Source organism: Bactrocera dorsalis, chromosome 2, assembly GCF_023373825.1.
Source record: "Bactrocera dorsalis isolate Fly_Bdor chromosome 2, ASM2337382v1, whole genome shotgun sequence".
In the NCBI taxonomy this organism is placed as follows: domain Eukaryota; kingdom Metazoa; phylum Arthropoda; class Insecta; order Diptera; family Tephritidae; genus Bactrocera; species Bactrocera dorsalis.
In genome coordinates, this window is record NC_064304.1 from 16,350,252 (window position 1) to 16,362,881 (window position 12,630).

At 31.4% G+C, this 12,630-nt stretch overlaps 1 protein-coding gene across 1 annotated transcript in view; it reads right to left on the bottom strand.

Moving 5' to 3' along the window:
* LOC105223129 (mycosubtilin synthase subunit C) overlaps window positions 1-9,744 on the bottom strand; it is a 28,884-nt gene extending 19,140 nt beyond the window's left edge. Inside the window, exon 1 of the mRNA XM_011200758.4 lies at window positions 9,438-9,744. The gene's annotated coding sequence lies outside the window, so the exon portion shown is untranslated. The remainder of the gene's footprint in view (window positions 1-9,437) is intronic.
* Window positions 9,745-12,630: the final 2,886 nt, after the last annotated feature.

Here is a 12,630-nt window from a genome sequence, read left to right on the forward strand (position 1 = left end):
TAAAGTTATTTTTAGGATTTCATGAGGTTAAGGATCAAACTGCCTTAGCAATGTCCAAGCAGATAATAAAATCCATAAATGACAAAAGTATTTCTCTGAATAAGTGCCGTGGACAAGGGTACGATGGAGCTAATACCATGAAAGGTACTTATGGCGGAGTTCAAAAACTCATACGAGATATAGAGCAAAATGCAGCGTATGTCCATTGTGCTGCTCATAATTTAAACTTGGTAGTAAATGATGCAGTAAAAGAGGTCATAGAAATACAAACATTATTCGAAACTGTGCAAAATTTATAATTTTTTTGGCCATAGTATTAGACGATGGAATATATTATCTAGTTTTATATCTGACAACAAAAAAGGAGAAACCGTTGTATCATCAAATTCAGTAACATTAAAAACAATGAATCCAACTAGATGGGCAGGACGCTTTGATGCCATGTTTGCTTTAAAGGTTCGATTTGTTGATGCTCAAAAAGCGCTAACAAAAAGCATTTTATCAAATTCCAAATCAGATGAGAGAAATGAAGCTATCTTGCTAAAGAAGAAGGTATAGAACTACAATTTTATTATGTTGCTGGTTTTCCATTGCAAAGTCTTACAAACCATAGACGCGGCTTCTAAAGCACTTCAATCTAAAGCCATCGATCTTTCAAATGCTTCAAAGCGTTTGCAAGTCTGTCTAGAAGAACTTGAAAAGTATCGACATGAATTTGAAGATTTAAAAACGGAAGCAAATAGTATTGCAATTAAATGGTCTATAAACCCTGAATTTTCTAAAACTCGTCAGAGAAAAGTGAAACGTCATTTTGATGAAATTTGTGAGGATGAACGTCTCCAAGATCCTGAAGCTTGTTTAAAGTGAACGTATTCTATCGTGTATTAGACATCATCATTAATCAACTTAGATCGCGTTTCCTTGGAATGAATGAAATTGTTTCCAATTTTAGTGTCTTGCAGCCTGCCACTTTGCAAAACTTGATACTGATACTTGATACTGATTTATTGGAAAAGGCTTTAGCATTTGTCCATTTATATAAAAAAGATATATCTATGTCGTTTTCCAAAGAAATTCTCAGTTTTCGATCCTCTTTTAAACACGAAATAGAAAGGTCATCTTCTATAAGAGAACTTGCTGACTTATTAATAATAAAGAATCATTTTATATCTTCAAGCTTTCCTGAAGTGTGCACTGCATTTCTGTTATTTCTCACCATTCCTGTAACTACGGCTAGTGCCGAGCGATCATTTTCAAAACTGATATTGATAAAAACTTATTTAAGAAATTCTATGGGACAAGAAAGGTTAAGCAATTTGGCTATTCTATCCATCGAAAATTCTATGGCCCGAAATTTGAACTTTGATGATGTCATTAACACTTTTGCTGAACAGAAAGTCCGAAGAAAGGAATTTTAATAATTAAAATTGTGTACTTAAAATAAAATTGTGATTTCAGTTCAATATGTACTTTAAATTAGGTACCTTTAATTAAAAGTGAATAATTAGAAAATCAAGAAATTATAATTATAAAGTTTGTATGTACCTACTTCACGTAATGATTTATTAGTTAACTCTTACAAATAAAAGTGTATAAATAAATATTATAAAATAAAAAATACTATTGCTGTTGGTTCAGCTTCTTTATATATTGGGGAAGTGGGAGGGCAGGGGGCCCATTCGATGAATTTGCCACGGGCCTCGAACGGTATAGTTACGCCACTGCCGGAGGCCATTTAAAATGTATACATATATACATAAATTATCAGAAATACGTGCTGAGTAGATTTAGCCATGTCTGGATGGAAACTTTTTTTATGTGTAAATAGTATTATAGATTCGGTGCAGCCGAAGTCGGTTCGATTCTCTTCCTCGCAAAACTACGAATCCAACGAAAAAAGTGAAATGGAAAAGTTGATGGTAATACAAAGATCTACAACGTTCGTGTTAACACTTCTTCTCACATAACCTCAAAGTCCTAAACACACTGTAAATGTTTTGATGTTTTTCTGTCGTTTTTTTAAGTACATTATTTACCATTATTATTATTTTAACATTCACAATTAAAAAATTTAAAGAAGCTTGTTTCTATAATTTTTCAAAAGTTTCCACACACTTACAAAAAAAAACACCAAACAATACTATTTTGCTACAGGTCCTAATAGTTTTGAATAACAGAATATAGCTCAAATCACAATTTTTCGGCCAGTGATCGTTATTTTTAGTTTCGAAAGTGATTTATAAAAAACTGTTTAAATGAAGCAACGCCAGAGAACAATAACATAACCTTGAATATGTAAGAATTGTACTATTCGTTTAACGGAATTCGTCTAATAGGTCACGTATGACTTGAGAATGATTTTGTGAAAGGACAATTTGGTTCTTAATAAAAAAAATAAACACATATATATTTACATATTCATTAACAATGCTAGTGCAAATGTATGTGTTTAGTAATTGTTCAGTTTACTGTTCACTTAAACATCATAAAATCTGTTTATTTGTCAATATGTATATGTACATATATATAGAGGCAATTAAGTACATATGTATGCATATAATCGCTCAAGTAATTTTCGAATACTTTTAGCGTGTAGCTAGTGTTCTTTTGAGCGCTAGTTGGTAGTTACTATTTTGTCATAAAAATAGTAGATTAAAAAACCAAATATCTTTCTACGAAACTGTAAACCTTTCTGCTATATCCATACATACATATACATACATACATATATATGTATATATAATCCAATTATCTAAAAGTAAATGCAACTATTTCTCTTCCTTTCTATTTGCTGATCTTGTACAGACATTTTTAGTTGTTATTGTAGTTGTTGCTTTAGTTAATACATACATGCATGCACACATGTCTTGCAACTTTATTCACATAAAATACAACTACATAGGCATATAGAAGTGTAGTTTTAATTATGCTGTAAACACATTTGAATGATAATTATCATAACAATAACAACAACAGTTGCAATCAGAGTTAGAATGCCGCGTTTATGGCGCTTTCAAGCAATAAAAAATGGTAGAAAGAGAAAATTGCATACTCATAGGTAGATGTCAGCACTGGGCGTAACAGTACAGGTATGCGTTTAACACTACATATTTCATAACGCATGCATATGCATATGAATAACTACATATTTACATATTGATATCTATGCCGCCCCGAAATAATGCGAACATGTTAATAGACACGAGCGCTGATGTGAGTGGCCAATCAAGTTGGGGGGATTTAAGCGTTGTAGGACGTGAAGTCATTAAGTGTTAATGCACAGATGCATAAGTGGGAAAGCATACACGCATACATAAGTGAGTAATAGCATTCATATTATTTCTAATATGGGTCTATAGGGTGTTCTAATAGGTTTGCAAAAAGTTTTATAACCAATTTAACTCTTTATAGATGACGATTCTTATTCATTTTGCTAAATTGTAGTCTGGAACGCCAAAAGACGGTGTGATAGAATTTTTCAGAAAATTCAGATTTGAAACGAACTGACAAAAAAAACTACATTTTTACATAGTTAATAAAAGGGTTCCTTAGCCAAGGCAAGCATGCCAACGTTTAATCCCATTTACCAAAAACTTCTTCGGCATATTCTGCTTTTTTCGATTTATGCTCATTTTTGGTGCGACATTCGTTAGATTGTTTGGACGCCATATTTATAAATCCACGTCCCATTAACAGTAATGATACGTTTGCGAAAAGTGGGTCTCTACTCGTTGTCTTTTTTGCAAAAGATTCAGGTATTCTGGTACGAATGTAGGAATGACACCTTTCATACCCAAAACATTGACCAATATGTGTTGAATTGATCCATAAAAGATATTGAGATCCTATTTTACACAAATTGAGGTGGTGGGATCAAACCACATACGAACATAAGAAGGATGCTCCAATATAGGAACAATTCTTTATCATTTCTATTTGCGTGCGCAGTTTAATTGGACCAATACGGGCCAAATGGATTTTTTTAATGTTGCCTATATGTTTTTACCATATTCCAGACAAAACAAAGCTTCCATCACATCGTATATTTTCTGCCATATGGTATACATATGTGAGCGCTTGTATGTAGGAACCCCTCGACTTGACAAAGTATTGAAATGTGTAATAATTATGATTTTGGCCTGCAGATCAAACTGTACACTACAGTTGTGTGACACTTTCAGCACTGAAAGGTGCTAAGCTGACATTTTAATTTTCACCTTCATTAAAGCATAAATATTGGCAATCAATAAAATCATTAGCATTACTAAAATTTTATGATCTTATGCGCTATAAATTAAATAATTGCAAATCAGGTAAGCTGTGGCTAATTGATTTTGACTTTTTGATTATAGCTCCCGTTGTTTGTGGCTTGTTGGCTGTATTTTAAAAAATCGTGTAGTTTGAATAAAGCATTAAATCAATCTGTTAAATGTTAGTTCAATAATACTCATATAGTAAGTGCTCTTAATCAGACAAATATCACTTAAATTACTTATACCGCTATTCAATAAATAAGCAAAAAATTATTCATAAATTATTCATGTTTAAAGAATAATTCAGTTTTTACTATTATTTTAATGAAAAGAATTTAAAATATGCTTTCGGAAATTTATGGAACGTATGGTATACCAGAGCTTATTAAATATTATAATGAAACTAATTAGGAAAGGAAGAGAATATAACAAATTTTAAAGGAAAATTCTTGGGAACTGAGGTCAGAATGGAAGGAAGTTACAGCTGTTACTACGATAACAGGTGCATAAATTATTGAAAACAACTTTCATTTGTGTGACGTTTTTTCTGCATTTTTTTCAGAACATAAACATTCGAATGTACATATAATGTGTATATAGTACAAGTATATATTTTTTAAACCATCAGAAAGTAGAAATTTTAATGAAGAAGATTCTCACTCAATTTAAAAAAAATATATCTTGACTTAAGAATTTTCGATTGAAAATTAAGGTGTTTCGGGACACAAAAATGTTCGTTTACAAAAAATTTCGTGAAAGAAAAAATATTGTAAAAAAATAAATAAATAAAAATAAACTTGGTATTTTAATTTTTCACATAAATTTTGAAGTTATGTGAAATTTTAACATGTGAAATTTAACATGACAGTTGTAGATCCGCTTATTACTGTCAACTTTGTCATATAACTTTTTTCCATAGGTCTTGTAGTAAACCGTGTTTTAGTAAAACTCAACCACCCCTCTACCTACCAATTCCCGACCACATATCGGGCTATAAAAGCGGCTAAATTATTTTTTCTTACATTTTTGATATAATTATGCTCTTTTCATTGGGTTTCACATCACTATTACATTTTTTATACCAGCTGTTAGTTCTATTCATTATACTCTAGTATTATGCTAATCATAGACAAAACGGTCTGTTATCGTTCCAACAGAGTATGCTTTGAAGTACTGTACCATTAACTTTGCATTTAAATCTACTTTATCAAATATGTAGAAAGTTGTTTACGTAATAATATACGATCTAATGGACGATCGGGTGCAAAAATAGTAGATTTTGTTTTCAAAATTATGTTTTTTAGTATCCAGTGTTATTTAGATATTTATATATGTACATTGTTATATTACAACGAATATTTCTGATAAAGATGATAAAGAGACAAGCATATTTTCTACATATGCCTACATGACGAAAACCAATGTTATTAAGGTTCACCCTTAGTGTAAAATTATATATCGATTTTTTCATATTTCGATAGGTCATACATACCTTAAAAAAGCAAACTACCAAAATTCAAAATCAATATATCGAATAGGATTTTGCATTCATAGCTTAATCGGTTTATCTTTAAACGCGAACCAATTTTTTTTCAAATTTGTTTTAGTGATTAGCTGAAGACAAATGATCAGATCACTACAAATTATTCCCAAAATCCGCCTTTATTAGGCTGTCACACTAGGTGTGCCACCTAATAGTTTGGTTTTATAACCCAGTTAATAGAAACTTAATTTGCTGAAATTACATTATGCCAAAGTTAAATTGTAACTTTTATGACCAATTCTTTATTGCAATGGTTGCAGAGTTCGGCTATAAATATTCCCATTTAATCATTGGTCTTTAATCCTCGCAAGTCGGTTAAGTAACACAAGTAGATATTTATGTATGTATATATATGTATCTATTGATGCTTATAAAAGAGCAACCAAGCCTGTTCGTTAGAAAAGTAATGGTTTAAATCCGCGCTTAATGCAATTAAGTACATATTTTAGCGTTTTTAAAGCCACTACTGGTCTCTTATGATAGCCCCTACTTGTAATAGTAATCACTTTGAAATCTGTTGGTATCAGCACTGACTTGACTTAGGAGCAATTAAATATGAGCAACTCATACGGGTACATTTGCTAAGGTAATAACTTCTTGCAAACGACATATTAGCTATGAGTGATTGCGTTTCTATTTTTAGAAACACCATTTTTGTATGAAAGAATGGTAAAATTAAAAAAAAAAACAATTACTATGAAGTTTCATGGCAATAAGACGCAAAAATTACACATTCTCTACCAGATTAATAGGTTGCTCATATTTTACCGTAATTGCTCAAAATCGATTGTTTAGACTCAGAGTTAAACAAACTCTTCACAAGACTTCAGCGCCAGATCAATTTTACAAGCAAACAAAAACTCAACAAAAGTACCACTAAGCATAACTGTATGATAAGAAGCAGTAATCAGTAACAGAATGTACATATTTACGTTCATATAATGTTTATGGTATATAGTTTCATATAAAAACTTTACCGAAAACATTTCCAAGTAATTATATATAATTTCGCGTTTCCAATCAAAATGTGGTCGTAATTAGAAAGTTCAAATAATAACGCAAAGAATTCGTAAAGCACTATGTTGGCTTGGTTTTGTATGTGTGTGTGCTTGCTGCTACAGAATATTGCTGTGTGTTTACAGTTCGTTTCTTCATAAAAATTGTTGCGTATACGCCCCAGAACGCTTAAAAGCAATTACAGGCGTATATTTGTTTGTGAGTAGCTCATACCGAAAACTGTAAATGTTGTCAGCAATTATTTAATTAAATATATGCAAATATATCTTTTTAACACTATTATGTATATTAAAAATAAATGTGCTTTTTTATTAATCAATATATTAATAGATTCAAAACGGACAAGTGGAGGTTGGAATGCCACCAGTTTAGTTAGTTTATTGCTTGTTTACAGCTGCTACTGAGCGAATTTTTAAATGTAATATAGATAAGTAAAAGTAGAACACATTTTTGGAATTCTCCAAATACTTGCTGTATCACATAAATATATGTATAATAAATTACTTGTAGATAGCCTCAATTAAATATGCTTTTTAATCAGAAAAATGTTTTACAATTTATGCATGAAATTAAAATGTTTGAAATATATTATTTTATTACTAATAATTAATGGTTTTAGTCTCAAAGCCAAAGTCAGCATAAATTTGCAAAACAAAAAAAAAAGTTTGGTTGTTTGGCGTAAAACTGGCTGTGGCGAGCAAACACAGTTAACGCAGGAGTTTAGTTGGATAGAATTTATAGTTTTTTTTGTATTATAATTTGCATTTATATTAAATGTTTATGTTTAACTTTTTATGCATAAATTCATATTTAATTTAGTTCATGCTGTTTTGGTAATACATATTAAAGAATTTATCAGTTACTCTGATACCTTAAAATTCTAGTGAACTATATTTATAGAAGTAGAAGATACACTTTATAAAAAATATATTTATATATCGAAGAAGGAAATTTCTAAAAACTATTATATTATTATTAAGTTTTTAGAAAATCATTTATTATATTAAAAAAAATTAAAAATTCGAAAACAAGATATTTTTTATTGAGCAGTATTATGTTCTTACGGTTTTTCTAAATTTCGAAAAGAAGCAATATTAGTGCTTTCAGCAAAAAATTAAACTATAAAATTATTTATTTTATTATTTTTAATTACCTATCTTCAATAGTAGCCCTTCTAAAGGCGAGTTAAAGTAATACCCATTAAAAAATTCATATATAATATTAATTTAAAAAAAAAATGAGATCATTTCGAATGTTTATAATTTAATAATTTTTAAATAATTTAAAATTTACTTTAATAAGAATATAAAATAAACTACTTAGTTGCTGTAATGGTATTAGAAAAACTATAAATCAAAATTAAAAGTTGTACAGACAACACTTAAATGCAATTTTAAAGTGTGCCTGATATTTTTATTGTAAACGATAGTATGAATTTATTTAATAAAATAACAAAAACTTAAAGTTTTAAATTTATATTTTAAGCCTCCGGTACTTAAAAGTGAATTGTAAGTATATTTTAAATAGATTGCAAATAAAATATATAGTAAGCCAATAAAAAATTTAATTTAGAAAATTAACCAAAAACAGTTTATTTATAATACTCAAAAATGTATATATGCTAAAAAAAGGTATATGAAAGTGATAAATTAAAAAATTATATTTTTTGATCAAAAAACACTAATCTTCAGAGATACCAAAATAATGTGAATTATTAAATTTTAGCATTACAAACACACAAAAATTCATGGGACTGTTTTTAGCCAAATGTATGCTTTACCAGTAACTGAATTGAAATGGCATATGTTTTTTCAAATACTTGTACTTTAATTTTCATTTCATAAATTTTTGGAAATAAAGCAAAAAAATATAAACGCAATATACTTTCTTTAAATAGTACATGAAATATACCTCAATACAAAATGCCTTAGTGAAATTTTATGCGGGAAATCTGGGGCATTAATTTTCAAATATTCCAAAATGGTTTGCACATTTCATACCACGCACCGCAGTAAAATAAATCTAAATCATTCCCAGCTTTAAACTTTACGATGGAACCCCTGGTCGATTAAACCACATGAACTTCCTAATAAATCGATCAGGGGTTCCATCGTAAAGGTTAGAGCTAGGAATGTTGTGAATAAATTACATCTACGGCTGTCACTAAGATTCAAAAATTTGTTTAGTTTTTTCGTATCAGCTTATTGGGTTTATGTAAAAATTAATTAAATATATATTTTTTTGTATTTAAAATCTCTTTTATAGATTCACTCAATTTCGTTTCAAAATAAATAATAATAATAACAGCTTAATGTCACGAAAAGTCACTTATTGGATAAATAGAGAATATGAAAAAAAACGAAATAACACTGAAACAATTATAAATTGGAAAACCACTAATATTGGCAACGGTAGAAGTAATTCTATAACACATAATTTTACATAAACAAATGAAGTTTTTACCCTTTCACTACAAAATTAACGCATACAATTTTGAATTATTTTCGAGTACGAAAATAAAATGTATTGTAAGTTTATAAAAAATTTTCTCACACATCCCACTTTAATACATTCATAAAAATAATAATATTAAGAAATTATTAAAAAAATGTAAATTTACATACTTTTACAATGCTTAATCCACTGACTGCCGATTCACTAAAAAACTGTCCTTTTGTTGTTGTAAGTTTTCCTGTTTAATTACTGCGATGTATGTTTATTCCTTATTTGGTTCGTACACTTTCACAATACACTTCAACAACTCGACGCAGTTATTTATTACCCAAACTCAATAATTATGTTTGTTCTTGCGAAATTTTTGCACTTGCTCAACACACCAAATAGTTACAAGTTTAAGCTTGGAGTTTTTCCAAAAGTTTTTCCGAACATTACAAAGTCAGCGGCGCACAAATACTAATCAGAACATCGAACGCGAGTCAACTTTTATACGCGTCCAGCGCGACAATGGCCACAGCGGACACAAACACTGGCACAGAGACAGACGCTAACGCAGGCGCTAGAATGCATAAGAGCCGTCAATTGTGAGCCAGCCAGCAGCAGCAGCAGCCAACTACCGCCCGCCATACAAATCCAACGAAAACCAAAAAAACAAAAAACTACAAAAAGAGCAACAGTCACAGTAGCAGCTGCAGAGCCAGCTCGTGAGGATGAAGAATGGATCGCCAAACAAAGCACAGCAGCAGCTGCTGTAGTAATTTGTGGAGCTCGTATATATGTATGTGTGTGTGTGTGTGATCGCGAATCGTAAAGAAAAACAACGGACAAATCGTCAATCAGCAAAATTTAGTTGCTGCTGGGAGCCATTGTGGCAGCAAGCGCTACTAAGAGAGCAAAACTAACACTTGCGTGGCTCTCAACTTACGAGCTGGTGCATTGTAGTTGTTGTTTTCTCTCTGGATATCATTTTATTTTATTTTCCATGAATCGTTTGCACAGCGCAACGCTTTAAAGCTGCGCTTTCGGGCACTTCTTCGCCGTAAGCTGCTGTTGTTGTTGCTTCAAGCATCAACATCAATTGTGGATTTCCTCTGCTGTGAGCAGGCGCTTATTCAATCCGTGACGTATGTACGTACGCAAAACCCACATACATATGTATGTACGTACTTTAATCGTACATCGAAGTTCGGTAGGTGAGTAAGTCAGCACGAGGAGTTTCGCGGCAAAGCAGGTTTATACGCCAGCTACCACTTACGGGTGTAGGTACCGAATTAGCACTACACACTCGAATCGATTACTTGAACATTTGTCAGGGCAATATTGCGAGGCGTGGTGGCGGTAGCGCGCGAAAAGTGGGCATTTTCGTTTCAACTTGTGCGCGTTCTGCAAGCAGAGTTCAAGTTTGTTTCGGAAATGTTTAAACAGGAAGCCCAATACACAACTCGCACAAATGCAAGTACATATGGCACATTTTTAAATGACTGGTTTTGCGGTTAATTTGTAACTGGCTCGCAAGAAGTTCGGCGCATTCAAAAGGTTAAAATAAGAATTTACAATGATGTGTGTGAGAATGTGTGTTAGTTGGCATATAAATGTAAAAATATATTTATGTGTAAATCAAGTTATGTCTGTAACTAAAAAACCACCTGACGACAGTCATTTTACGAGTGTTCGACGTCAAAAAGAGGCTTGTGTGTGACGATAATGGAGAGCAGGCGACGCATGCATATTCATTTAACTTTATATCTTTAATGATATTTATGAGTATATGGTATATAACGATATCAATAATAAATTATGCACGCAAACACAAAACGTCTAACTGCGACTGCATTATATTCACACTTACAAACATACATATCTATGCACTTTTACTAAGCATTATATGCTCTATACGCACACACATACACTAATCGGCACCCATTATGGTCGCATTACCAGGGAATTCGAGCGAACTTATTATTTGTAATTGCTGTTAAAACTTAAAATAAAAACTTTGGAAATCCCAAGTGGCATTTCTTTGCAAATCGTTTTGATAGTGAATATGTTCGCACGTACATGTATGTATACGTGAGTATGCATATTTAAAAAAAACACAAAAAAGCCGGGGATCTATTCATAATAACATCATGATGACGCATATTTTTGTTGTCACATTACATTAACTATTGATGGTTGAATACATTTTGCTTAGCTAGCCGGTTAGTATTATTGATATTTATATTTGTGGTAGTATATTGTATTACTTTCGTATACAATTTCATTTTCTTATCGCGAATAACTTATGAGCAGTTCTAAACCTTAAGACTTGAAATGTCTAAACATTGAGTTTCTTCGGCTGTTATTTTTATAGAAGCCATTAATAAGTATTTGTGACTGGTTACAAGTGAAGCTTACCTGAAGTTGGTTTTTGCTGAATTTGACACACCTTGGAGTCCCTAGGTAAATTAGTTTGGAAGCTCATATGCTTTAATACATAGCTTTTGATGTGCTGCGATTGTATTATTCTAACGCTTTAACGCTTCATCCCTCTATGACTTTTTTTAATTACTCAGGTCATCAGACGAATGCTTAAAGAAGTATGGAGCTCGCAATTTACTTACTTAATAATATTATTTCTCAATCACCTCAAAAATAGTATAAACAAAGAATATACAATGTATATAAAGGGTGATTCATTTCAAGATTTCCTACTTTTTTAAAGTAAAAACACAGAAACTTCGAACTTAATGGGAAATATTTATTATAATTCAAAAGAACATTCTTTGGCGTTTATTGCTTGAAGATTATCTCTTTCAAATGTTGGCCGCGGCTACGTCCGAGATAGCCCATCCGTTAAGTCCAATTTTCGATGACTCATTTCGAGTGGTAGCTGGCGATTGACACGCGTGATGTTTTACTCCAAGGCCGAATACGTGAAATTATTTGCTCACCGATGTGTTCTCTCAATAAATCTATTGGCTAATGCGATGTGTGTGTCGCCGAGATCACGAGCTTCAATTTCAGGTCGCATTGACGGTTACGTTCTCATCAGCAAAATTTTTGAAGAAATATGGACCGATGATTATGTCGGCCTACAAAGCACCCAAACCCTTGTTTTTCTGGATAAAATGTCAGCTCTTGAATTTCTTCAGATTGCTTTTCGTCTTATATTTGGAAATTTTTGCTTGTTTACATACGCATTAAGTAAAAAAATGGATCTCATTACTGAACAAAATTTTGCTCGAAAACTTCGTATGTTTTTGGAACATTTCAAGAGCCTATAGAGCGAACCGATATCGCTTAATAAGGTCGAGCGGCTTTAGTTCTTACACAAGCTGTATTCTGTACGCTTTCAACTTATGATCTCGACGTAAAATG